General features: G+C 43.8%; 1 long non-coding RNA gene across 1 annotated transcript in view; it reads right to left on the bottom strand.

Moving 5' to 3' along the window:
* Positions 1-25,634, bottom strand: part of LOC310834348 — a 277,336-nt gene extending 251,702 nt beyond the window's left edge. Inside the window, exon 1 of the long non-coding RNA XR_014559212.1 lies at positions 25,290-25,634. This is a non-coding gene — a long non-coding RNA (uncharacterized lncRNA). The remainder of the gene's footprint in view (positions 1-25,289) is intronic.
* Positions 25,635-25,889: the final 255 nt, after the last annotated feature.

Raw genomic sequence — 25,889 nt, 5'->3', positions numbered from 1 at the left:
TGCCTTCCCTTGGAGCAAAAGGATGGTATCCAATGCTAGTCCATACGAGCATACATACTCCACCCAAAGAGGTTTAAAGACTATCTCACAGCAAATCTTTCAAAAATGTAGTATAAACACTGACAACTGGAAAACACTGGCCTGCGAGTGCTCCAATTGGAGAATTTGTTGTTGTTGTTTAGTCGTTTAGTCGTGTCCGACTCTTCGTGACCCCATGGACCAGAGAACACCAGGCACCTCTGTCCTCCACTGCCTCCCGCAGTTTGGTCAAACTCATGCAGGTAACCTTGAAAACACTATCCAACCATCTTGTCCTCTGTCGCCCCCTTCTCCTTGTGCCCTCCATCTTTCCCAACATCAGGGTCTTCTCCAGGGAGTCTTCTCTTCTCATGAGGTGGCCAAAGTACTGGAGCCTCAGCTTCACAATCTGTCCTTCCAGTGAGCACTCAGGGTTGATTTCCTTCAGTATGGAGAGGTTTGATCTTCTTGCAGTCCATGGGACTCTCAAGAGTCTCCTCCAGCACCATAATTCAAAAGCATCAATTCTTTGGTGATCAGCCTTCTTTATGGTCCAGCTCTCACTTCCATACTTCACTACTGGGAAAACCATAGCTTTTACTATACGAACCTTTGTTGGCAAGTATTGGAGAATAGCCTCTACCAAATACATCACGCACTTTGAAGAAGCACAAACTGAGGACAAAAGACAGAAACAAGCTAAGAGGAATGCACATTTGGCAAATCTTCACCGTGAGTCAGGGCTGGACTGAGGAGGAATGAGTAGAATGTGTCCTTTTATTTAAAATGCATCTCTCGGTTATTTGTGGGACCTGCCTGGTGTTTTTACATGAGCAGAATGTGTGTTTTCATTTAAAATGCATCTCTGGGTTATTTGTGGGGCATAGGAATTCATTCATATATATTTTTTTTCAAAATATAGTCCGGTCCCCCATAAGGTCTGAGGGACTGGCCCCCTGCTGAAAAAGTTTGCTGACCCCAGCTATGAATGTTCACCAAAGAAGAACATCATAGTCCATGCTAGGCATACATAAAACTTTTTTAAAAGGGAGCAAAGGAGCTTAGTGAGGGTTGAGCATGCTCAGTTGCCACAGAATGCTGAGTGACAGCTGGAAAAAAAAATTAAAATGGTAAACTGGATGACAGAAATGGAGTGTCCTGGGGATGGGCATGGATGGATGGCACCATGAACCCTCTTGCAGGATCAACTTGTAAGAGCGTAAGAAGAGCCTGCTGGATCAGGCCAGTGACCCATCTGGTCCAGCATCCTGTCCTTACAGTGGTCAAGCAGATGTCTGCACAAAACTCAAAACACAAGAGCCCTCTCCCCTCTGATGGCTTCCAGCAACTGGTATTCAGTAGCATCACTGCCTCCGACCGTGAGAACAGAGCAGAGCCATCATGGGTAGCAGCCACTGATAGTAACTGTCACATGTCATTTTCTTCTGCTTATACAGTGGTACCTCGGGTTAAGTACTTAATTCGTTCCGGAGGTCCATTCTTAACCTGAAACTGTTCTTAACCTGAAGCACCAGTTTAGCTAATGGGGCCTCCTGCTGCCGCCGCGCCGCCGGAGCCCAATTTCTGTTCTTATCCTGAAGCAAAGTTCTTAACCTGAAGCACTATTTCTGAGTTAGCGGAGTGTGTAACCTGAAACGTATGTAACCCGAGGTACCACTGTATTGAAATTTCCCAAATTGGGAGGCTGGAACCTTTAGGAGAAAATCCAGTAGCAGCTCTAGAACCATACACACAGACCCCGAAATCTTTCTCAAAAAACAATGAATCATGAGAGATCAACTGGAAACCTAAGGAACCACTAAACTAAAGCACTTGCTATTTCTAAAGGGGATCAAAATTCTGCCTAAAAGAGTTCTTTGCAATAAAGTCAATTTGCATTCAGAAAAAAGGAGGCTCTTCTGATCTCTGTCACAGTCCTTGAATCTGAAACCAACATGACAGTCAACACTAGTTTCAATTACCTTCCTTTCAAAGTGAAGTTTAAACACCGTCTTCTTTTTACACAATGCTTCAATTCCCAAACTCGGATAGCGGTTACAATTCAGAAAACATCCCCCTTCCCTCTGCCCTCCCCCAATTATTTCTTTTTTAAAACAGACTCTTCTCTCAGCTCCTTCTCAGGATGAAAATAATCCAATTCAGACTCAAATAAAGAAACATGAACTCCTGACACCTTCCTTTGTGCGTGTGCAGCGGGTGAGAAGGAATAGCAGCAAATAAAATAATTGTGGATATACAAGATCTGCAATAGACCCATAATATACAGGAAGGATTGTAGATTAGCAGCTAGAGCATCTTGCCTGGGCTACAGAAGGTCCCAGGTTCAGTCTTAAGCATCTCCAAGTGGGAAGAGAGAGAACCCTGTTTAAAATCCAGGAGAGATGCTGCCAGTCATGGTGTAGTGGTTAAGAGCGGTGGACTCGTAATCTGGTGAACCGGGTTCGCGTCTCTGCTCCTCCACCTGCAGCTGCTGGGTGACCTTGGGCTAGTCACACTTCTCTGAAGTCTCTCAGCCTCACTCACCTCACAGAGTGTGTTTGTTGTGGGGGAGGAAGGGAAAGGAGATGGTTAGCCGCTTTGAGACTCCTTAAGGGGAGTGAAAGGCGGGATATCAAGTCCAAACTACTACTACTACTACTCTTCTTCTTCTTCTTCTTCTTCTTCTTCTTCTTCTTCTTCTTCTTCTGTCAGTGTGGGCAATGTTGAGCTAGATAGACCAAGCACATGTTTAAGGCAGCTTCCTATGTACCTTTTTTTTTTTTTTTTTGAAAATCATTTTTATTTGGTTTTACAAATACAAAGTTATAAAAATTCAAATATACAGAGATTCCTCTGGATCTTGGGACTTCCCCCCACCTCCTCCATGGGGTCCCATTTTTAACACTTAAAACTGCATATTCTTCCATACTCTTAACTTTCCATATTACCTATGATAATTGTTACACTACGAGTGATATCAAAATCCTGCCAATGTTTCCATCTGCTTACAGTGATCTTCTAAATAACTTATAATTTTTTCCCCCAATTCTTTTATTAAAAAAAAATCCTCTTGATTGCTGAGTTTTCCAGTCAGTTTTGCCATTTCGGCATAGTCCATCAACTTGGTTTGCCATTCCTTTCTGGTAAGGACCTTGTCTTCTTTCCATCTCTGGGCCAATAACATCCGGGCGGATGTTGTTCCATACATGAAAGCTTCCTATGTACCTAAGATGCCCAGGAACTGAATAAAAGCACCTCACTCAATGCAGTTCTGAGAAGGGGGCAGGGAAAGGGAAAGGGTATGCGTTTAGGGGTATGCATACCCCTGTGTACCCCCAGAAAAAAGCACTGACCATCGCAATAGTCCAAAACGAGGATCACATGCCCATGTGCCATTCCCCCACCCCACAATTATCTCTTCTCTGACTGCGATTGTGGCAGACATCACCCTGATCAGAGCTCAGTGCCAAAGGGGGTCATTTGGGTCATAGGCTGAGCCAGAATACTGTTCACTACCTTCTGGACAGCACAGTGCTGAATATGATTCTCTTTAAACACACACATACACACACAAATCATAAAAATATATTCCCTCCATGCTTCCCAATCTGTCTTGTTTTGGTTTCTGGAAAACAAAACTAAAATCTCCCAGATGCCCCCAACGGTATTAGATCTGTCGCAGAACAGATGGGAAGCAGTTACCAGCTCTGCCCATGATGCACACAGAGAGCTTTCCAAGCCATACACCATTGTTTTCTCCTAGAGGCAACACTTAGCCACTTGTGACATTACTTGCGAGCGGCAATCGCGTACTCTGGCTGATTGCAGTCCTGGCCATCCGTCCCCATGCCCAGTACTACCCAAGACACAATGGGGACTGGAGGCTTTTCCAACCATTGATCTAACAAAGCTATTTTTGGTTATGGCAGTTGTGTGCTGCCCTGAAACTTGCACTTTTTCTTTAGCCAATAAGCTACAGCGAAATAGATTTTTTAAGAATCGTAGAATTGGAAGGGACCACGAGGGTCATGTAGACCAACCCCCTGCAATGCAAGAATCTTTTATCCAATGTTGGGGCTCAAACCCACGACCTGGATTAAGTGTCTCATGATCTACTGATTGAGAAAGATATCCAAGATTTTCTTTGCCCCCAAAGGTGCACCCACTTGGGGATAATTCTGTGTGCCATTCCCACGCTCTGCCGAGCAATCACAAGATCTCAGGGGGTTCCAGGGTTTGCGGTCCTTTGGAGAACTGAGACACGGCAGAGACTCTCATAGCTTTAAGAAATACGGTTTATCTATTTACAACATCAGTCTGCATGGAGGGAGTCCAGATCTTGTAGCATGGTCATTTCTTTTTCTTTATTTTAAAAAGCCTTTATTTAACATTCAAACAATAACTAACACAACAATTCACTATTCACTACATTCCACCATCCTTAATAATACATAGCATTACAAAACATCACAATGACTGGATCAACATTCCATATATTTTTAAACCTTTTCTGTTTTACATAACAAAGAAGAAAGAAAGAGAAAGAGAGAAAAGGAGAGAAGAGAAGAAAAGAAAAGAAAAGAAAAGAGAGAAGGAGTAAAAGAGAGAAGGAATAAAAAATAAAGAAAAAATGGGGGGAAATAAATTTGACTTCCAATGAGACTCATTGTATCGTTGTTCCTATTATTGTTTTACACACAGTTTCAAATTACCATTTGTCTTCTTTGCTCTTATCAAAAAAGGAGTTGTTATCTATACTTTTTATTTTACAAGACTCATTCGATTTCTGCCAGGAGATTATTAGTATTACAATAATTTTTCAAATACTCTTTTAAAAAATTTCATTCTTTCTGTACTTTCTGTACATGGTCATTTCAAGAAGGGCTTGTCCCCCACAGAAGTGCAGCCCTAGAGTCCAAGGAACCTCTCTCAGCCTACCTGCCCAAGATGGAGTCCAGTCCTTCTTCTTCCCAGAACACCCTGCTAACCCCCCCCCTCTTTTCCTCTCACCTCACATCCAGCCACCCTGGCAACCTTCCAACCCCCCAGTCTCTGTTCACACCTGAGGGCCAGGGGGAAGGACCGTTCTCTTGCATTGCCAATGGCTCTTAATGGCCCTGTTTTGCTTAATGGTCCTAGTTTGACCAGGTTGTTTTGCATACGCTAGCTCAGGAATTCCTCTGCAGCTTCTGTTATGTATTCAGTGATCTGTGTTTGCCTGAGCTTGAGTCTGGACTAAGGATTCTGAGCCCCTGTGTTCTGGTTCTATACATGATGTCCAATCACAGAACATTTCAGTATTTGGGCCTCTGCCATTGGCCCTTAAACTCTGAGTTATGATTTGCAGCTTGGAAGTTTAGACAGCCAATCATGTTGGGAGTGGGAGTGGCCTAGGCCTCCAGAAATGTATGTAAGCAGTTGCTTTGCCCCAGTTATCCAGTTCTGTTAGTTCAATAAAGGTTCTTGCAGATAGTTGTTTATTTCCTTGACATCTGGTGGGAGAATGTTCCACAGGGTGAGCGCCACCACCAAGAAGGCCCTCTGCCTGGTTCCCTGTAACTTGGCTTCTCGCAGTGAGGGAACCACCAGAAGGCCATCGGCACTGGATCTCAGTCTCCGGGCAGAACGATGGGGGTGGAGACGCTACATCCCTATTTTTATAAGAGAAATGTTGGAGGGTATACAGGTGGCAGCAGAGGCAGATGGGGCCTGGCCCACACCCCTCAAAGGCAATGGACAAGAAGGTCTTTTTTTAAAAAACCCACTTTTAAATAGTTAGACATAACATGGAAAGCATATTTGTATTTGTACTGCATTTGTTAGAAGATGCATTTTACAAAGAATAAATTGTACTGGGTAAAGGAAAACCTATGTAATATAATATTGCAGGGTTGCCATATTTCAAAAAGTGAAAATCTGGGAACAAAAGTTGTTGAGCTTTCTTTTGGCCGAAGTTGTTGACTCAAATGCTGAATCATTGCCGTGTCAATAATTTGTTCTCCCTTTAAAAATGAGCCTGTATGGGAGTTGTAGGTTGGCTGTCTGTTTCACATTGTGTGGAGACTCCAAGAACATGCTGCCAGGAGGAGTTGGTGAGGACAGATAAGCTATAATTCATGGAGTGCTTCAAAGGAGTTTCATAAGCAAAAAGAACCTCTCTTGGGCTCAAGAGAGTGCAACGCATCACACTGGACTTCATATATATGTATGATACTGCTTGTTAATAGTTGCCATCCTGCAACTAAAGAGTCATCTTCAAAGTCTCGTGTGTCAAGCCTACATCATCAATAGGGCTTTGAGGGTGAAACCACAGCATCACTCTGCATGAGAAAAATAGCTAACAATATTATATATGAATAATATGGATAGGTGCTCATGGTAGAAACCTATTCATCGAGCCAGGAAAATCTGCTGGATTGAAAACATCGTCCACTGTTTCCAGACAGTGCAGATAGCAGATGCCTGTCACATATTGACAGGAAGGCTGTTCCACGAAACAGCGGCAGTCATGTTGAAGGCCTTACTCCTCTGAGAAACTGCAGAGCAGGCCTGAGAGATCTTCTGAGCTTACACTACAGGAGAAGATCTCCACAGACCTACTGGGAATTTAAGGGACAAAGCAGTAAATGAGATGCAATTGAAGCAGATAACTTTGTTGATCTTATATTAGCCACTTTCATGTATATAAAAATGGGGTTTTTGTTTTGCTTTTTTGCTTTTTTATATACCAAGGGGCGTGGGTACAGAGATGAAGGGGTCTGAACACTCTCCCACCTTCTTTCTCAATTTATTGGCACAGTAAACATTGCTGGACCTGTTTTGAGTTGCAATTCCTTTACAGAGAGTGTGGTATAGTGGCTAGAATATTGAACTAGGAAAGGCCAGGGTTCAAATCCCCATTTGGCCGTGGGAAGCTCACAACATGACCTTGGGCCAGTCACAGTCTTGTGGCCTAGCCTGCTTTGTAGGTTTGCTGTGATTATAAAATGGAGGAAAACCATGTATGGCACCCTGAGCTCCTTAGAGGAAAGATGGGACAGAAATGTTAATAATAATAATAATAATAATAATAATAATAATAATAATAATATAAAGACCGTGCCCAACCAGATCAGTTATGCCATCTGAAAATGTTTCACAAGAGGAACGTGCAGGATTCATTCTTAAATGAATTAAAACGATTTCTTTAAAAATGTAAAACAAACAACAAAACCAAATGTGGGCACATTCATTTTCTGTGTTTGTGTGTGTGTTTGTGTTTCCCAGTCTGCCTGAAATATTGCATATGGGATACCCCAAGCAAGTAGCACAAAGCCTATTACGTCTTGTGCCATTTTGAATCGAAAACCCCAAAGGTTCAGGTACCAAGCGACAGGAGGGGTCTCCATTGAAATCAGTGAAGAAAAGTAAGTTAAAGCAAATGCAGTTAAAATGAAATGAATGTGGCTTTAAAAATATAGATGAAACAGCCCCCACCCCAAGGCCACAATTGCACACTTCTATATTCACATGAGGGGAGGCAGTCAGCATACTAAAATGCTCCACTGTCGTCTTCTGAATCAGGGTACAGAAGAGCAGATAAAGGATTCTTCTCTGTTAGCAAAATCCTTTAAATAATGCTGAGGGAGTCCAGGTAGAAAAGGACCAATAACACTTCACTGAGGAAAAATGGAACAAAACACAGCGTATAATCTGAGAAGAAATGAACGGATAGGGCTTTTTTTTGTCTTCCTTCCTTCCTTCCTTCCTTCCTTCCTTCCTTCCTTCCTTGGGGCCTTGTACATATAAGGGAGGCATTCAACCAACTCTACAGAGGAAAACTCCCACAAAACTACACAACACCAGAAACCATGCTACTCTGCCTTGTTGTTAAGCAACAACTCCATCCCATCTCTTCAGTTGTTGACTAAAACTGAGGACAGACTTAACCTTGTAGGTTACAAACGGAATGATCCCCACTTTTGCACTTCTAACGTTCTCTGAGTATCATTTTCAACAACCTGTAAAGGGAACAAGGCTCAAGCTGTGATTTGGTGTGTGAAATCAGGGTGGGTTCCATGATATGCATGGCTTCGAGAAAGTGGCTTGGGAAATGCTTTTCCTCCCTCTCTCACATTACACTAGTGGGCATCCAATGAAGCTTAATGTTGGAAGATTTGGGACAGATAAAAGAAAATCCTTCTTCACGAAGCACACAGTTAAACTATGGAACTCACTTCCACAGGAGAAAGGGATGGCCACCGACTTGGATGTTCCCCACAGGTTTCCCACAGGCATCTGGTTGGCCATTGTGAGAACAGGAAGCTGGGCTAGATGGGCCACTGACCTGATCAACTTTATCTCATCCAGACCTCATTTTATCAGCTTTCCCACAAGAATATAATGGGGGATTTTGTCAAAAGCCTTACTGAAATCAGGATACATTACATCACAGCATTCTCCTGATCCACCAAGCATGTAACTCTATCCAAAAAGAAGTACAGTGGTACCTCAGGTTAAGCACTTAATTCATTCTGGAGGTCCGTTCTTAACCTGAAACTGTTCTTAACCTGAGGTACCACTTTAGATAATGGGGCCTCCTGCTGCCACCACGCCACCATCGCTCGATTTCTGTTCTCATCCTGAAGCAAAGTTCTTAACCTGAGGTACTATTTCTGGGTTAGTGGAGTCTGTAACCTGAAGTGTCTGTAACCCGAGGTACCACTGTAGTGAGATTCATCCAGCACCATTTGTTTTAGAGAAACCCATGTTGGGTCACCGCGCGACTTCTCATCCTGAGGTAAAATTCTGAACGCGAGGTACTACTTCCGGGTTAGTGGAGTCTGTAACCTGAAGCGTTTGTAACCCAAAGCATTTGTAACCCTAGGTACCACTGTAATAAGAATAAGAATAAGAATTTCATTATTATACCCCACCCATCTAAACTGGGCTGCCCCAGCCACTCTGGGTGGCTACCAACATATCCTAAAACATAATAAAACATTAAACAATAAAAAAAATCTCTTCCCTATACAGGGCTGCCTTCAGATGTCTTCTAAAGGTTATATAGTTACTTATCTCCTTGGCTCGGGGGTCACATAACTCCATACCCTCCAACATTTCTCTGAGAGAAATGTGGTGTAGTGATTAAGAGCAATGGACTTGTAATCTGGTGAACTGGGTTCGCTTCCCCGCTCCTCCACATGCAGCTGCTGGGTGACCTTGGGCCCGTCACACTTCTCTGAAGTCTCTCAGCCTCATTCACCTCACAGGCGAAACAAAATAAAAAATAATAAAAAATCCTTCCAGTAGCACCTTAGAGACCAAGTAAGTTTGTTATTGGTATGAGCTTTCGTGTGCATGCATACTTCTTCAGATACACTGGGTGTTTGTTGTGGGGGGAGGAAGGGAAAGGAGATTGTTGGCCGCTTTGAGACTCCTTAGGGTAGTGATAACTACTTCTTCTTCTCCTCCTCCTCCTCCTCCTCCTCCTCCTCCTCCAAATAGGGACATCCTATGGAAAAGAGGGACATTCTGCTAACAAATCAGAAACCGGGATGGCTTCTGTAAATCTGTGACTGTCCCTGGAAAATAGGGACACTTGGAGGTTCTGCAGTTCCGCCTTCTCTGTCACCCAATTACATTTCTTATGCATGCCCTTCTTAAGTTTCAGATCATATGCATGCTCCTTATGCAGCCAGGCAAGTTTCTTTAGATGCCTCCCACTTTTCTTTCTTGTTGGAATCATGTTTGTGCCTTCAGTATTTCAACTTTAAGAAACACCCATCCACCGTGGACTCCCTTCTCTTTCAGTATTTCTGACCATGGAATCTTACCCAGTAATTCCTTAAGCTCTTTGAAATCAGCCTTCTTAAAGTCCAGAGTGCATGTCCGACGACACTCAGCTTTCCTTCGCCTCTGTACCATGTATTCAGGCAACCTCTGGTGTCCAAGAGGGTCGGCAATACACTTAGCACCAGATGGAAGAATGAAACTATGCAGAGTTTGCACCAATTTGGCCTCTTAGTCATCCAAGTGCCTTTAGGGAAGTTTTTAATGTTTGAAGTGTGGGATATAAAACACAGGAGCAGTCAATGACCACATTCCTAGAGTGTACATGTTAGGACATGGGGAGGGATGTCAGTCCAGCAAGCAGACTTCCTCCGCATGTGACCAGAGGTGGGTGTGGCCTCACCTGTTCAGGTAATGATAAAAGCACAGGGCAGGCAGCCATCTCTCTCTCTCTCTCTCTCTCTCTCTCTCTCTCTCTCTCTCTCTCTCTCATCTTCATCTTCTGAAGGAGCAACATGCCCTCTTGGCTCTCAGCCAAGAGAGGACAGGACTATCTTCCTATAAGATAGATTCTGAGTGTATTTTACCTTTTTAAGCCTGTCTGCCTTCTGGGATCATATTGTGAACAGAACGTGAGTAAACTCTTTTATACTTTTATAAAGACTGTGTCGTGTCTTGTATTTTAAGAGGGAACAAAGGGAAAATTACCAGAGTAATTATTATAGAGGTTCTAGCGAACCTGTGCAGACGTTACCATTGTGAACTTAAAGGGAAATGTCATAAACTCTGCTGATATTTTGGGAACTTGTTAGCACAAGTTGGATTAGGATATAATCTCACAATATATCCTCTCCTGCATCCCTGAACATTCCCACATGAAGTTTTATTCTGTTTTTAGTGTTCTGTTGGGAGCTGCCCAGATGGGTGGTATATTATTATTATTATTATTATTATTATTATTATTATTATTATTATTATTAGAGGCCATTAGGCTAATGGCTTAATAGAACCTTTACTAGATGCAGGCGGAAAAGAAGGTTAAATGGTGCCCAAATTGCAAAACGTTGCATAAACTCTGGGTTTCCCACTCCTGCTTCTTCCAGTCTTGAAAGTCCCTTCTTTGCAAAAGGCAGCCCCCATATTTCACCAAATCAATATCCCAGAGTGAGCGAATATAGATTTTGTCAGCCGCGGGCAACATAGAAATGAAAAGCAATCAGAGGAGGCCTATGAGGAGGGATTTGCCTTGTTCCTCTGAGATTTGGGCAGAAATTATATGCAGGGCAATGCGGGGGGGGGGCGCTTTTGTTGTGGCAGGGTAGGCCATGTCTATTGCTGCGTATCTGCAAAAAGACCTGATATTTTCCCCAGGATGAATTTTTTTTAAAGAAATATCAATGTAAAGGTGCATCCTTATAGGATCATAACACAATCAGGGATAGACTGGGAGGGACATAAATCAGGGCTAGATAAGGGTGCATTTATAATATGCATCTAACTTTTACTGTTGGCAAATCTGCCTTGAAAAGCTGGGGTGCAAAGTTCTGTATGCAGGTGTGGCATGTGTGGTTAGTAGCCTTCAACAGCCCACATGGAAGAGAGGGCTCTCAATGGCCGCATGCCGTGATGGTTATACGATACCTCCATAGATGGGGGCAGCAGTGCTTTTGAATGCAGTGGTACCACAGGTTACAGACGCTTCAGGTTACAGACGCTTCAGGTTACAGACTCCGCTAACCCAGAAATATTACCTCGGGTTAAGAACTTTGCTTCAGGATGAGAACAGAAATCGTGCTCCGGCGGCAGTGGCAGTGGCAGCAGGAGGCCCCATTAGCTAAAGTGGTGCTTCAGGTTAAGAACAGTTTCAGGTTAAGTACGGACCTCCGGAACGAATTAAGTTCTTAACCCGAGGTACCACTGTACCAGCTGCTGGGATCTGCAGGAGAGGAAAGTTGCTCTTGTGCTTGGGTCCCTCTTTCAGGCTTCCCACAGGTACCTGGGTGGCTGCTTTGAGAACAGAATGCTGGACTAGATCAGCCATTGGCCTCATCCATCATGCTTTTCTTATGTTCTTAAGTGTGGCTTGAATTCTTACCCTGTCTGAAAATGAACAACTTCCATGGGGCTCACTTTAAGTGCTGATCAACGCTGATAGTGGAGGGGTCCTGCTTGCAAGGAACAACTGACAGTCAGCTTTGACTATTTATGTATACTACTACTGCGGCCCGTGTCTTATCAGCCCCAAAATGGAGAGGTCCCAGCCAAAGAAGAATGGCAACCTAAACTGATGGAATACGTGCAACTTGCAGATTTAACATATAGAATAAGAAAAGAAGAAGAACATATGTTTAAAGAAGACTGGAAGATGTTTACTGAATATATGGGTGAAAATTGTGTTCATTTAAAAAGGCTGGTAGCATTAAGACAAATTCATCGGTGTAAATAGGTTTTGATGGATGTAACAATGGTATACTGAATGGTTTGGTTCTTGTAAAATATGCAGGGACGTTTGATAGTCACGATGAACCACGGAAAAAGGAGAAGGGAAGTCACTGATTTAAGGTTGTTTAAATGAATATTTGGAAATGTAAATTAGAAAATTTAATTTAAAAAGTTGTGTGTGTGTGTGTGTGTGTGGCTTAAATTCAAGCCCTATCTGAAAATGTACAACTTCCATGGGGCTTGCTTTAAGTGCCCATCAACACTGACGGTGGGTCCTTCTTGCACAGAACAACTCACAGTCAACTCTTCTGTTTGTTCCTTTGCAGCTGAGTCTTTCTCTGCTCCCAAGCACCTGATGTCACCCAAAGTGATTTGCAATGTAACAGCATCTATGTTGTTGTCGTTTAGTCGTTTAGCCGTTTAGTCGTGTCCAACTCTTTGTGACCCCATGGACCTTGATCAGACTCATGTTAGTAGCTTCGAGAACACTGTCCAACCATCTTGTCCTCTGTCATCCACTTCTCCTTGTGCCCTCCATCTTTCCCAACATCAGGGTCTTTTCCAAGGAGTCTTCTCTTCTCATGGATCACTGCCTTGTTGTGGCGAAGGGGCTTGAATAACTCAGAGAAGCTATGAGCTATGCCGTGCAGGGCCACCCAAGATGGACAGGTCGTAGTGGAGAGTTTTGACTAAACGTGATGCACCTGGAGCAGGAACCGGCAAGCCACTCCAGTATCCCTGCCAAGAAAACTCCATGGGCAAAAACAACAGCATCTATAGAAGCAGATAAAACAATTGCATACATAAAAGCCGTGCTATTTTTTGGAAAAAAAGATGTGCTGGAACTCACCGTGTACGCCTCACTTGTTCTCTTATAATGGCAATGGCGTCCACCTCTCAGGTTGCCAGAACTGAGTTCTGATGAGCTCTGGCTGGGGAAAAACAACCACCCCTGCTTCACTCTCAACCTTCTCCCTGCACACACATTAGCTCCCAACTCTGCTCCCCGCTTCAAAGCAGAACTTTGCTCCTGCTCACACCATCAGTACTTTCCTTCTAGGAAAAAAATGAGCCTGAGCTGTAAGAATGGACTAAGAACAAGTGAATGATCAAATGGATATTAAAGAAGACCTGATGCGGCTACAGGAGGAAATGATTGACATATGTTTGCAACAGGAGCAGGAAACCTGGCTTTTTAAAAAAAGAAATTGTATTAAATTTAAGTGATTTGGTTTGATTTGCAATAATTTGGATAACTAATAAAAATAATAATGGGGGGGGGGAGGGAGAGGAAAAAATATGCCGGTACTCACCATGTTGTCGTTGCAGTAAGTGCCACATTTTTAACCAGTGCTTTTCTTCTAAGAAGAAAAGTGCCAGTTCTGTGTACCTTTGAAAACCCCAGAAAAAAAGCACTGCATAAAAACAACCTACAATAAGAACAATCACAGCAATAAAAACAGTGTACAGCTGCAAACATATACAAAACCATCTCAAATCCAAGACAGATACCGCCTGTGATAAAGATTTTAGAACGCCTATTAGCACCATGTGCATTGCATTTGGGATGAAAAATGACCAACCACCTCTCCTGCCTGATCAATACGAACGCCATCACCTTGATATACCTGTCTCCACTCCTGCAAAGGCCCAGCCTAGTCAAAACTCTCAAAAGGTTAAACTGCTTCAAATCCAGCCGATTCCCCAATGCTAACAAGTATGGCGCTCAGAACAAACAACAAACTGATTCTCTGGGCAGCATTGGCACACGAAAGGACACCCATCTCATTAGAGTGGGAAGCCTTGGCTATGGCCTTTCCTTCCCCCTGGCTCAGCACTTGTGAAATTTATTGATCTGCCCTGCTGAGCACAGGAGAAAGGTCAGGGGAACCAGGATGACTGTTTTGTTTTTATTTTTCTTTCAGAGATGATTTACAAAAGAGGAAGAACACCTTTAGTTGGGTAGGAGAGCGGGGGGGGGGGATATCACACCTGGCAACCCATGCGCCCCTTTGGTTTCAGATAGTACTTGGGTAGATGAGTCTAAAAAGCCCAGGATGCAAATTTTCATGACCCTCTAATAGCTATGGCGGCTCATTTACCAGAAGTAATGTATTTAGCGTTAAATCTGGAAGTGTGTATATTGTGCTCTAGAAGGCTTGGGAGCCTCCTAGGAGTGCTCTAAATAGGCATCCTTTGAGCAGAACTTAGCTTGATCCAACCCAGATTCCATATATATATATATATATATATATATTTGCTTTCGTAGATTTTCACGGGTACAGGAATGCAGGTTTTGGTGTCCTCGGGTGTCTTCCCGTGTAAAAGTTGGGGTGTCTAGGCGACGTTTCGACGAGGTCTCACTCGTCATCTTCAGGCTGGTGCTTTCGGCTTCTTGTTACTGGAACAGAGCGGGATCTCAATGTTTGAGTTCCTATAAATACTGTAGAGGGGGTGTGGTGTCTAGCCTCCAATGTTCTGGGCAGAGAGGAAGTTCCCAGGCTAGTGTGCCTTTTCTTCTTTTGTTCCTTAATTACTTGAGAGATACCTTGAGTGATTTCTTGAGTGATATCCTGAGTACCACTTAGGTGGGTCATTAGGTGTGGATTAGTTGCTAAAGTCTTTGTGTCTTGACCTCTTGAACTTTGTGAAGAGTTTTCCTGAGAAGATGGCTGTATTGCACTTAGTTGTGCTTTGGCTTGGCTTCGTGTATAGGGGCGAGCTGTGGTTTTGTGGCTTGTGTCAGCCAGATCTGTGTAGGGATTGCAGGGGGGTGCAGCATCCGGAGGTGCCACCATGGATTGGCTACTGGATGGTGTCAGTAATTCATCTGTGGAGAGGGTCTGGGTTTGGGTCTGGTGTGGTTGATTGGTGTTGGCGTTCTGTGTGCCTCTGGATCTGGTGTCAGTTTTTGTGGGGAGGGCTAATTTCCAGATGTCTGGCAAGCGGGATGTGTCGTCACGCTTGTTCATGTTGTGAGGGTGTTTCTCTATCTCGATGGCTTCCATGATTATTCTCTTGTGGTGATGTTCCGTGTTAAAGAGCAATTTGGAATCTGCAAAATTAATTTCGTGTCCTGTTTCTTTCATGTGTTGGAAAAGAGAGGAAGTTTTTTCTTCTTTTTTGACGGCATTCTTGTGTTCTGCGATACGTGCATTTATTCGTCTGTTTGTTTGTCCAATGTACGTGGCTGGGCAGACTTTGCAGGGTATTTCATAGATCCCTTGGTTTTCCAACTGGATTTTATCCTTGGGGTTTCTGAGGATATTGGCTATTTTTTGGTTGGTGCAAAAGGCTGTTTTGATATTGTGTTTATGGAGGATTTTGCTAATTTTATCTGTAGTGCCCTTGATATAAGGAAGGAGGGCCATGCCATTGTTTTCTTCTGTGTCTTGGTTTTTGGGGGGTGTTTCCTTTTGGATTAGCTTCGTAATCCTGTTTTGCTGGTATCCATTGGCAATTAACACATTTGAGAGATTCTGTAACTCAGTTGTCAAGTGGTCTTTGTCAGCCAGGCGTTTGGTTCTGGAGATGAGAGTCTTGGCTACGGAGTTTATTTGTGCAGGGTGGTGGTGTGATTGTGCATGTAAGTAGCGGTTGGTGTGTGTTTTTTTCTGGTAGATAGTGTGTCCTAGGGAGCCATCAGGTTTTTTGTAGATTAGGACGTCAAGGAAGGGAAGTTGGTTGTTGGCTTCTATTTCCATAGTGAATTGTATTTTGGGGTGTAAGTTGTTGAGATGTGTGAGGAAGCTATCCAGTTTTTCCTTCCCGTGTGGCCAAATTACAAAGGTGTCGTCAACATATCTGAGCCAAAGTTTGGGTTTGTGTTCTGACTTGTCTAAAGCATTGGTTTCAAAGTGTTCCATGTACAGGTTTGCGATGACCGGTGAGAGGGGTGATCCCATAGGTGCTCCTTCTATCTGTTTGTATCTTTGTCCATTGTGGATGAAGTACGTGTTGGTTAGGCAGTGGTTGGTCAGGTCCAAGATGTATTCGGGGGGATTGTATTTGTTTTGAATAGCTGTCAAGGCTTCATTAATGGGCACTTGTGTGAAGAGAGATACAACATCGAAGCTCACAAGTAGGTCATTAGGATGTAGGTTTTGCTTCTTTATTGTTTCTATGAACTGGAAGGAGTTTGGTACGTGTGAAGAGATGGATTCTGCATAGGGCTGAAGTTGCTTGGCGAGAAATTTAGCGAGATTTTGTAGAGGTGAGCCTATGGAGCTGACTATTGGTCTGAGTGGTGTTCCTTCTTTGTGTATCTTGGGGAGGCCGTAGAGTTTGGGGCATCTGGATGATTTTTCTCTGGGGATGATTCTTAGCTGGATTTCTTCACTGATAGGAGAGGCTTTTATTTTGGATTTGGTGGTTTTTTCCAGATAGGTGGTGGGATCTGTTTTTATAGGTTTGTAGGCAGGATCTTGGAGTAGCTTTGATAGTTTTGCTTGGTAGTCCGATGTGTTCATCACCACTGTGGCATTACCTTTGTCTGCTGGGAGAATGATTATGTTGTTGTCTTTCCTCAGGTTGGTGAGTGCTTTCTGTTCTTCTTTGTGTAAATTGCTTCTGGGTGGTTTGCTAAATTTCTCGCCAAGCAACTTCAGCCCTATGCAGAATCCATCTCTTCACACGTACCAAACTCCTTCCAGTTCATAGAAACAATAAAGAAGCAAAACCTACATCCTAATGACCTACTTGTGAGCTTCGATGTTGTATCTCTCTTCACACAAGTGCCCATTAATGAAGCCTTGACAGCTATTCAAAACAAATACAATCCCCCCGAATACATCTTGGACCTGACCAACCACTGCCTAACCAACACGTACTTCATCCACAATGGACAAAGATACAAACAGATAGAAGGAGCACCTATGGGATCACCCCTCTCACCGGTCATCGCAAACCTGTACATGGAACACTTTGAAACCAATGCTTTAGACAAGTCAGAACACAAACCCAAACTTTGGCTCAGATATGTTGACGACACCTTTGTAATTTGGCCACACGGGAAGGAAAAACTGGATAGCTTCCTCACACATCTCAACAACTTACACCCCAAAATACAATTCACTATGGAAATAGAAGCCAACAACCAACTTCCCTTCCTTGACGTCCTAATCTACAAAAAACCTGATGGCTCCCTAGGACACACTATCTACCAGAAAAAAACACACACCAACCACTACTTACATGCACAATCACACCACCACCCTGCACAAATAAACTCCGTAGCCAAGACTCTCATCTCCAGAACCAAACGCCTGGCTGACAAAGACCACTTGACAACTGAGTTACAGAATCTCTCAAATGTGTTAATTGCCAATGGATACCAGCAAAACAGGATTACGAAGCTAATCCAAAAGGAAACACCCCCCAAAAACCAAGACACAGAAGAAAACAATGGCATGGCCCTCCTTCCTTATATCAAGGGCACTACAGATAAAATTAGCAAAATCCTCCATAAACACAATATCAAAACAGCCTTTTGCACCAACCAAAGAATAGCCAATATCCTCAGAAACCCCAAGGATAAAATCCAGTTGGAAAACCAAGGGATCTATGAAATACCCTGCAAAGTCTGCCCAGCCACGTACATTGGACAAACAAACAGACGAATAAATGCACGTATCGCAGAACACAAGAATGCCGTCAAAAAAGAAGAAAAAACTTCCTCTCTTTTCCAACACATGAAAGAAACAGGACACGAAATTAATTTTGCAGATTCCAAATTGCTCTTTAACACGGAACATCACCACAAGAGAATAATCATGGAAGCCATCGAGATAGAGAAACACCCTCACAACATGAACAAGCGTGACGACACATCCCGCTTGCCAGACATCTGGAAATTAGCCCTCCCCACAAAAACTGACACCAGATCCAGAGGCACACAGAACGCCAACACCAATCAACCACACCAGACCCAAACCCAGACCCTCTCCACAGATGAATTACTGACACCATCCAGTAGCCAATCCATGGTGGCACCTCCGGATGCTGCACCCCCCTGCAATCCCTACACAGATCTGGCTGACACAAGCCACAAAACCACAGCTCGCCCCTATACACGAAGCCAAGCCAAAGCACAACTAAGTGCAATACAGCCATCTTCTCAGGAAAACTCTTCACAAAGTTCAAGAGGTCAAGACACAAAGACTTTAGCAACTAATCCACACCTAATGACCCACCTAAGTGGTACTCAGGATATCACTCAAGAAATCACTCAAGGTATCTCTCAAGTAATTAAGGAACAAAAGAAGAAAAGGCACACTAGCCTGGGAACTTCCTCTCTGCCCAGAACATTGGAGGCTAGACACCACACCCCCTCTACAGTATTTATAGGAACTCAAACATTGAGATCCCGCTCTGTTCCAGTAACAAGAAGCCGAAAGCACCAGCCTGAAGATGACGAGTGAGACCTCGTCGAAACGTCGCCTAGACACCCCAACTTTTACACGGGAAGACACCCGAGGACACCAAAACCTGCATATATATATATATATATATATATATATATATATATATATATATGCTTTCGTAGATTTTCACGGGTACAGGAATGCAGGTTTTGGTGTCCTCGGGTGTCTTCCCGTGTAAAAGTTGGGGTGGACACCAAAACCTGCATATATATATATATATATATATAATTTATACCCTGCCCATCTGGCTGGGTTTCTCCAGCCACTCTGGGCGGCTTCCAACAAAATATTAAAATACTGTACAATGGTCGGTTAAACATTAAATGCTTCCCTAAACAGGGCTGCCTTCAGATGTCTTCTAAAATTCTGGTAGTTGTTCTTCTCTTCGTCATCTGGCGGGAGGGCGTTCCACAGGGCGGGTGCCACCACCAAGAAGGCCCTCTGCCTGGTTCCCTGTAACTTGGCTTCTCGCAGTGAAGGAACCGCCAGAAGGCCCTCGGTGCTGGACCTCAGTGTCCGGGCAGAATGATGGGGGTGGAGACACTCCTTCAGCTGTGTGTATATATATACATAATGTCATTTTACAATATTTAAACAAAAAACATCTTTACACAATCAATCTACAATACCACATTCTCCTCAACCCCCTCTCCCCTTTTCTGTGGTTACTTACCTGGTATTTTGTATCTTTTGCCACTGCATATCCAATCCAAACCTGTTTACTAATTTTCCTTTTAGATTCCCTTTACGTTATTCCTCCTGCACGTTTTTTATATCAATCCTGCTAATGTTTTAAGTTGTTTACATCTTCAAATCATCCATAAACCTTCCCCGTTCTGTGTTCAAAAGTCTCTGTTCTTGATTTCTTATTCTTCCGGTAAGTTCTGCCATTTCAGCATATTCCATCAATTTTAATTGCCAGCCCTCTTTTGTTGGAGCTCTTTCTTCTTTCCATCTCTGGGCATAAATTATTCTGGTACCCGTTATGGTGTACATAAATAGTTCATTTTCTGTTCTTTGGGTACCTCTTCACCGATTATACCTAAAAGAAAAGCTTCTGGTTTTTTGACAAAGGTTATTTTTAGCATTTCCCCCCATTTCATCATAAATCATTTCCCAGAAGGCTTTTGCTACTTACATGTCCACCACATGTGGAAGAAGGTGCCCTCCTTCTTTTTCCATTTCCAGCTGATTTCGACATACATTTTTGCTAATTTACTAGAAGTCAGATACCATCCATACATCATTTCATATAATTTTCTTTTATCACATTACACACTGTAAATTTCCAATCTACATTCCACAATCCTTCCCGTGCTACAATTTCAATATTGGATACAAACCAGATTCTTGGTCTGTATACCCCAACCCACCAATTGTGTGATTGATTAAGATAGGCCTTACCTCTGTTGGCTGATGATGACAGCAGAAGACCATTGGGTGACCTAAAGCAGTGTTTTTCAACCTTTTTTGGGCAAAGGCACATTTGTTTCATGAAAAAAAATCACGAGGCACACCACCATTAGAAAATGTTAAAAAATTTAACTCTGTCCCTATATTGACTATATATAAAGTAATTCTCTTAAATAGGAATCAAATAAAAAAAAGAAAGTATTTTATAATTACTTTATTATGAAATAGTAAGTAAACAGAAATATGAAAAATTATAAAATACTTTATTTTTAAATCTTTTGAATTTTTCAATTTTTCCCACGGCACACCAGGCAACACCCCGCGGCACACTAGTGTGCTGCGGAACAGTGGTTGAAAAACACTGACCTAAAGCATTAACACCCTGAGTCCAGGTGTGGCGATCACACAGTGTCCATGGACGTTTGACGGTCTATTGATCCCTGTGCCACCACTGTGATAGCTTCCCCGTTGCCACTAACTCATTTCTCTCAGGTACACACTGAGTCCAGACAGTTGTTAACATTAAACCAAATAAACAAGTTTATTTTATAAGCATTAACAAGTTTATGGTTTCAGATAATTTTTCTTGTCAGTTTCTTAACCTTAGTTTCTTTACCGGCCTATACCTTCCTAATACCTTCTAACTGAGTATCCCAACTGTTTAACTGACTCCTCTTAACAGATTCTCTCACTCTCTCACATCAAACTAGCCCAACCCACAGACTTATCCTCCCTCTCCCTTCTCTAACTCCAGACTGATTTCTTAACAACTCTAACTCTAACTCCTCCCCTTGGGTTCCTATTGGTTAATCATTTTACACTTAGTTAACCTTTTCCTTATGACCCAGTATGATGTCACACACCTAGGAGGGCAAATGCCACACCAGGGAACAAATATATGTAGTATAAGTTACCTGATGAAGAGAAGACAATGCATAGCAGTCCTTCACCTCAAATCTCCTGTAACTACCCATCCCAGGCAGTGATTATGACAACAGAGGCAAGTGAACCAATCCCTTGCTTTTCCATCCTTGCATGCACCAGTGCAATTGTGACATCACAAGAGGGGCAGGGATCAGCCAATCATCTTTCTCCAACTCTCTAGCAGCATCAATACAAGGGCGGACATAGCAACAGCAGCAGTTGCCAACTTTCAAACTGGCTTCTGGAATCATGGGAACATAAGAAGCAACCTTATATTGAGTCTTACAATTGGTCCAATGGGCATAGCTGTCAATCTTCCCTTTTTTACGGGGAAATCCCTTATTCTAGCGCCGTTTCCCACTCCTTCCCGCTGCTATCCCGGATTGTTAGATATCCCGTAGACGGTCCCCGGGACAGGTGACGCTGCTGATCCCTTATTTTTGAGGCAGCTGATCCCTTATTTTCAAATTTGAAAGTTGACAGCTATGCCAATGGGTGGTGACCATTGGGACTGGTAGGCTGGGAGGCCAACATTAGGTGGTGCCAAAGCAAATGAAGAGCTTTCTGGCTAAGCTGTTCAACAGTGGAATGGACTCCCTCAGAAAGTCATAGTGGAGGCTTTTAAGCAGAAGTTGGATGGCCACAAGTCAGGGATTATTTAGCTGTAATTCCTGCATAGCAGGGGGTTGGACCAGATGACCCTTTGGGTGGGTCCCTTCCAACTTTACAATTCTACATTTTTCATCCAATGAGCTTAGGAAATCTGATCCAGGGAGGCATGTAAATGGCAGGGGGAAGAGACCGCAGGAAAACAACCTCCAGCATACAATTAGCATCAGCGAGGAGTAATGGAAGCACATGGCATTTGCATCAATCATCAGCATTAGAATTTCTACAGTGTCCTGGCCCTTTAGTCACCAAAGTGCATTGGAGACCATTAGGCTAATGAAGTAATTAATAGAACCTTTACTGGATCTGTGAGGAAAATAATGCTCCAAGGTGACCACAGTGCAAAACTTTCTTTCTTTTTTCTTTTAGACACATGCACAGGCTTCCCCAGTTTGGCCCTCACAACAACCCTCTGAGGTAGGCTAGGCCACTTACAGTATGCTTTGTTCTCGAGTGGAAACTGGGCACCTGCACTTCTGCCTCTTTGAAAGCTCAGCGCTTTGTCTCCTTCACCAATGATCAGGATGCAAGCAGAGCAATGGCCGCCTAACTAGCTGAGCATCCTGTTCTCAAACTGGCCAACCAGATGCCCGAGAGAAACCCACAAGCCGGACCCATGCGTAGGAGCATGCTCTCCTCCCTTGGTTTCCAGCAACTGGCATGGGCACCTCTAACTGTGGAGACAGAGCATAGCCATCATGGTTAGTAGACACTGATCGCTTGCTCCATTAATTTATCTCATCCTCTTTTAAAGCCATTTAGGTTAGTGGCCATCAGGGGTGGCAACTTGAATAAAATATTGAGGGGCCAAGTAAGCCCCACCCCACCTAAACGATCACATGATGCAGTGCATGCACACCATTTGAACTTTTTTTGGGGGGGTGGGGAGATGGTGGCCACTCAAATATTGTATTGGGGAAGCCAAAGCGACCCCTATTAGTTAGCTCCTTTGGTCGCCATCACTGCTTTCTGTGGGAGCAAGTTTCGAAGAAGAAGAAGAAGAGGAGGAGGAGGAGGACGACGACGACTTTGGATTTGATATCCCGCTTTATCACTACCCGAAGGAGTCTCAAAGCGGCTAACATTCTCCTTTCCCTTCCTCCCCCACAACAAACACTCTGTGAGGTGAGTGGGGCTGAGAGAAGTGTGACTAGCCCGAGGTCACCCAGCAGCTGCATGTGGAGGAGCGGGGAAGCGAACCCGGTTCACCAGATTACGAGTCCACTGCTCTTAATCACTACACCACACTGGCTCTCGTAGTTTAGCTATGCACTGCATAAATAAGCCCTCTTTTCCCCTCTGCCCTGAATCCTGAGAATGATTCCATCTCTTTCATTAAGGATAAGATCATAAGAAGACCTTTCTGGATCAGGAAGACCCCAAGCAGCACCTGAGCACTAGAGCAGCACTCTTCTCACCTGATATTCCCGGCGACTGGTGTTCAGTGGAGATAGTGGAGACAGATCCACTGGACATTAACTGGAAAGGGCCTGTGAGCTCAGCTGCAAATTAGCCAAGCTCTTCATTTCCCCCTGTTCCCCCATTATTCTGTGACACACTGTGTTTGGAGAATTGGCTTCTCAAATCTGAACTGGGTTTTTCCTGCTACTATCCATCTTTTAAGATGCTATCACTTTCTGACCCTAGAGAGCCAGTTTGATGTAGCGGTTAAAAGTGTCGGACTAGGATCCGGAGACCTAGGTTTAAATCCACCACCCCCCTTGGCCATGTCGCTCACTGAGTGGGCTTGGGCCAGTCACTGCCTCTCAGCATAACCTACCTCACAGGGTCGTCGTGGGCATTAAGCAAGTAGGGGGAGAACCATGTATGCTGCTGTGAGCTCTTCAGAGAAAATAAAATGGGATATAAATGCAAGATAGATAAATAATACTCCCAACCTTCCAGGAATATCATATTTAATTCTATTCTGATATTTATTAATTCAGCAATGGGATCCAATTGCAAAAGGGCCATGATCTCTGCCCATTAAACCATATCCCCCCGTGACTCTTCTCAAACTCACTGTTAGCAACATCTAACGCTGTTCTTTCCCTTGTCGGCAGACATATTGATTACCTTCCAAGAAGGATCAGCATTAAGAGCATCTGCTTTTCACCTGTGTCTGATCCCATGTTTGAAATCAGAGAGAGGATTACTGAGATGGCAACCACTGGAGACTCCTTGCCTCTTTCGACATCTGCTAATAGGCTTCAGTGGTGAGTCTGGCCTCCATCGTCATGTCACACGCAGAGAGACAGACAGAGATGACCTAATCTCATTGGTCTTAGACCCAGCATGTTCCTAGTTTTAAAAGAAGTTCAGGGGGGAAATCCAAGCTCTTATCCTTATGTTTGTGGTCCCAAAGAGCTCTTTTAAAACTTGAACACCTGGTTGCATTGTTCGTCATAGGCTGGCTGGATGCAGAGGAGTGGTGGGAGGCATCAGCTGGGGAAACTCCCCCCCCCCCGGAACCCCCAGGGGAAGAAAGCTCAGAGCCAGAGGATTGGTGGTGGGACAACGATGAGTAGTTGGAAGGAGAAGAAGGAGCAGACTGGCAGGAGGTGTCGGAAGCAGAAAAGGTTACAGGTTTGGCGATGTCAGGTTTTGGGGAATCAGCTTCCTCCCTTATGGCCGTAAATGAGCAGATCAAATGAAAGGGAATTCTTACCAGTTAGTTTCTCTAATAAACACAGTGAAGGACAAAAGCAAGTGTCTGTCCAGAATGGCGGTGCTCCCAATTAAGGCTTACACCTCCTCTGTCCCTATCACTCTACGTCATTCCTATGTCTTGTAATCTGAGCTTGTACCCTCTGTGCTTTCTGTCCTGAGACTTTCTGAGCTCTTCTCAACTTGGAGGAATGCTGTCGAACGACTGTGAATTTATTAACCCTCTCTCTTCCAGCTTTTCCTCTCCTAGCTGTTCCCCATCCAGTATTTCCCAGCTACTGCCGTCTGAACTATGTCCCTCTGCAAACCATTGTTCCAAATCTATACTGTCCTCCAATTCAGGAGCAGGAGCAGGGAGAGGGGATGGCTCCCACCATTCCTCCTCAGTGCAGCCCCCCTCAGCACGGTCCCTGACAGGTGAGCAGGTAGAGGCTGTGGCAGAGGGCAGTTCAGACTCTGAGGCAGAAGCAGAGGCTGGAGCAAGGTGGGGCCAGGAGACAGAGATGAGGGAGGCTGCTGAAGAAGCCAGGGAGTCTTCCCCTCCTGCTGCAACTAGCTCCCCTCCCCACAACCTGGTGTCCCAGAACATGCAGAGAAATGAAGAGGACAGTTTGCAACTGCTTGGGGAAAACCCTGGAAAGGGGGAGTCTTAGGAAGTATTGAGAAGGTGGGACCTTCAGTCCTCGCAACAGCCTTGTTGGAGCAAGACCTACTGGGAAGAGTTGTTGGGATCACTAGGCCTGCCCTGTTTTAGCTTCTTTGAATAAAGAATTAACTTTACTGATACCGTGGTTTTTTATTTGTTATAAGAATTCTAAGGTCCCAAATATAAAATAAACGTTCATAAATGTACATGGCAAACACATACACAAGTATATAAACTATGTGTCTGAAATAGAATAGGAGACCAATCCTGAGACCATTTTGACTCTCCCCAAACCATTTTGACTATCCTAAATTGACCTCAAATATTTCTCTGCAAGGAGGAAGGAAATTTGAAAGCCTCTCCACTGTCTTTTGCTTACCTGTCTTAAGGACATATTTGTGTATGAATAGGGTGAGCCTGTGACCTGGATTCAGGAACTAAGGTATTTACCATCATACAAGAAAGCCCAGGCTGCCCAGGTAAAGCAGTCAGTGACCATTGTCAGATATCTTGGCAAACAAGATTTCTGCTGTAGACCGCCTCCTGTGATGTATTTCTGCTGTAGACCGCCTCCTTCTGTGATGTATGTATGATGTTTTGGGGTGGTGGTCTTGAGCTACAGGGTGGGCAATTTCAGAAGTCTATATAAGGGCTTATGCACAATTGTTCTGGGTTGTTCCTCCCTCCTGTGTGTGGTGAGTAGGGACCCTGTTGTAACAGTTTAATAAAGATCAGGCTTACTAGCCTCTTTGCTTCTCAATATTCTCTGGTTGGCCTCTGTTATTTTCTCCTATTGATAGGGAACCCACTTAAGGACTCCGGAATACCCCATAAAGGAATACAGGCTCCGGAATACCCCATAAAGGAAAAAGAACAGGTTTTTTTTCCTTATAACATATTGTTGATCTATGCTTGAC

This window comes from Podarcis gaigeae, assembly GCF_964106915.1.
Source record: "Podarcis gaigeae genome assembly, chromosome: 16".
Classification (NCBI taxonomy): Eukaryota; Metazoa; Chordata; class Lepidosauria; order Squamata; family Lacertidae; genus Podarcis; species Podarcis gaigeae.
The sequence above is the reverse complement of the archived record's forward strand: the minus strand, read 5'-3'. Positions and strand labels throughout refer to the sequence as shown.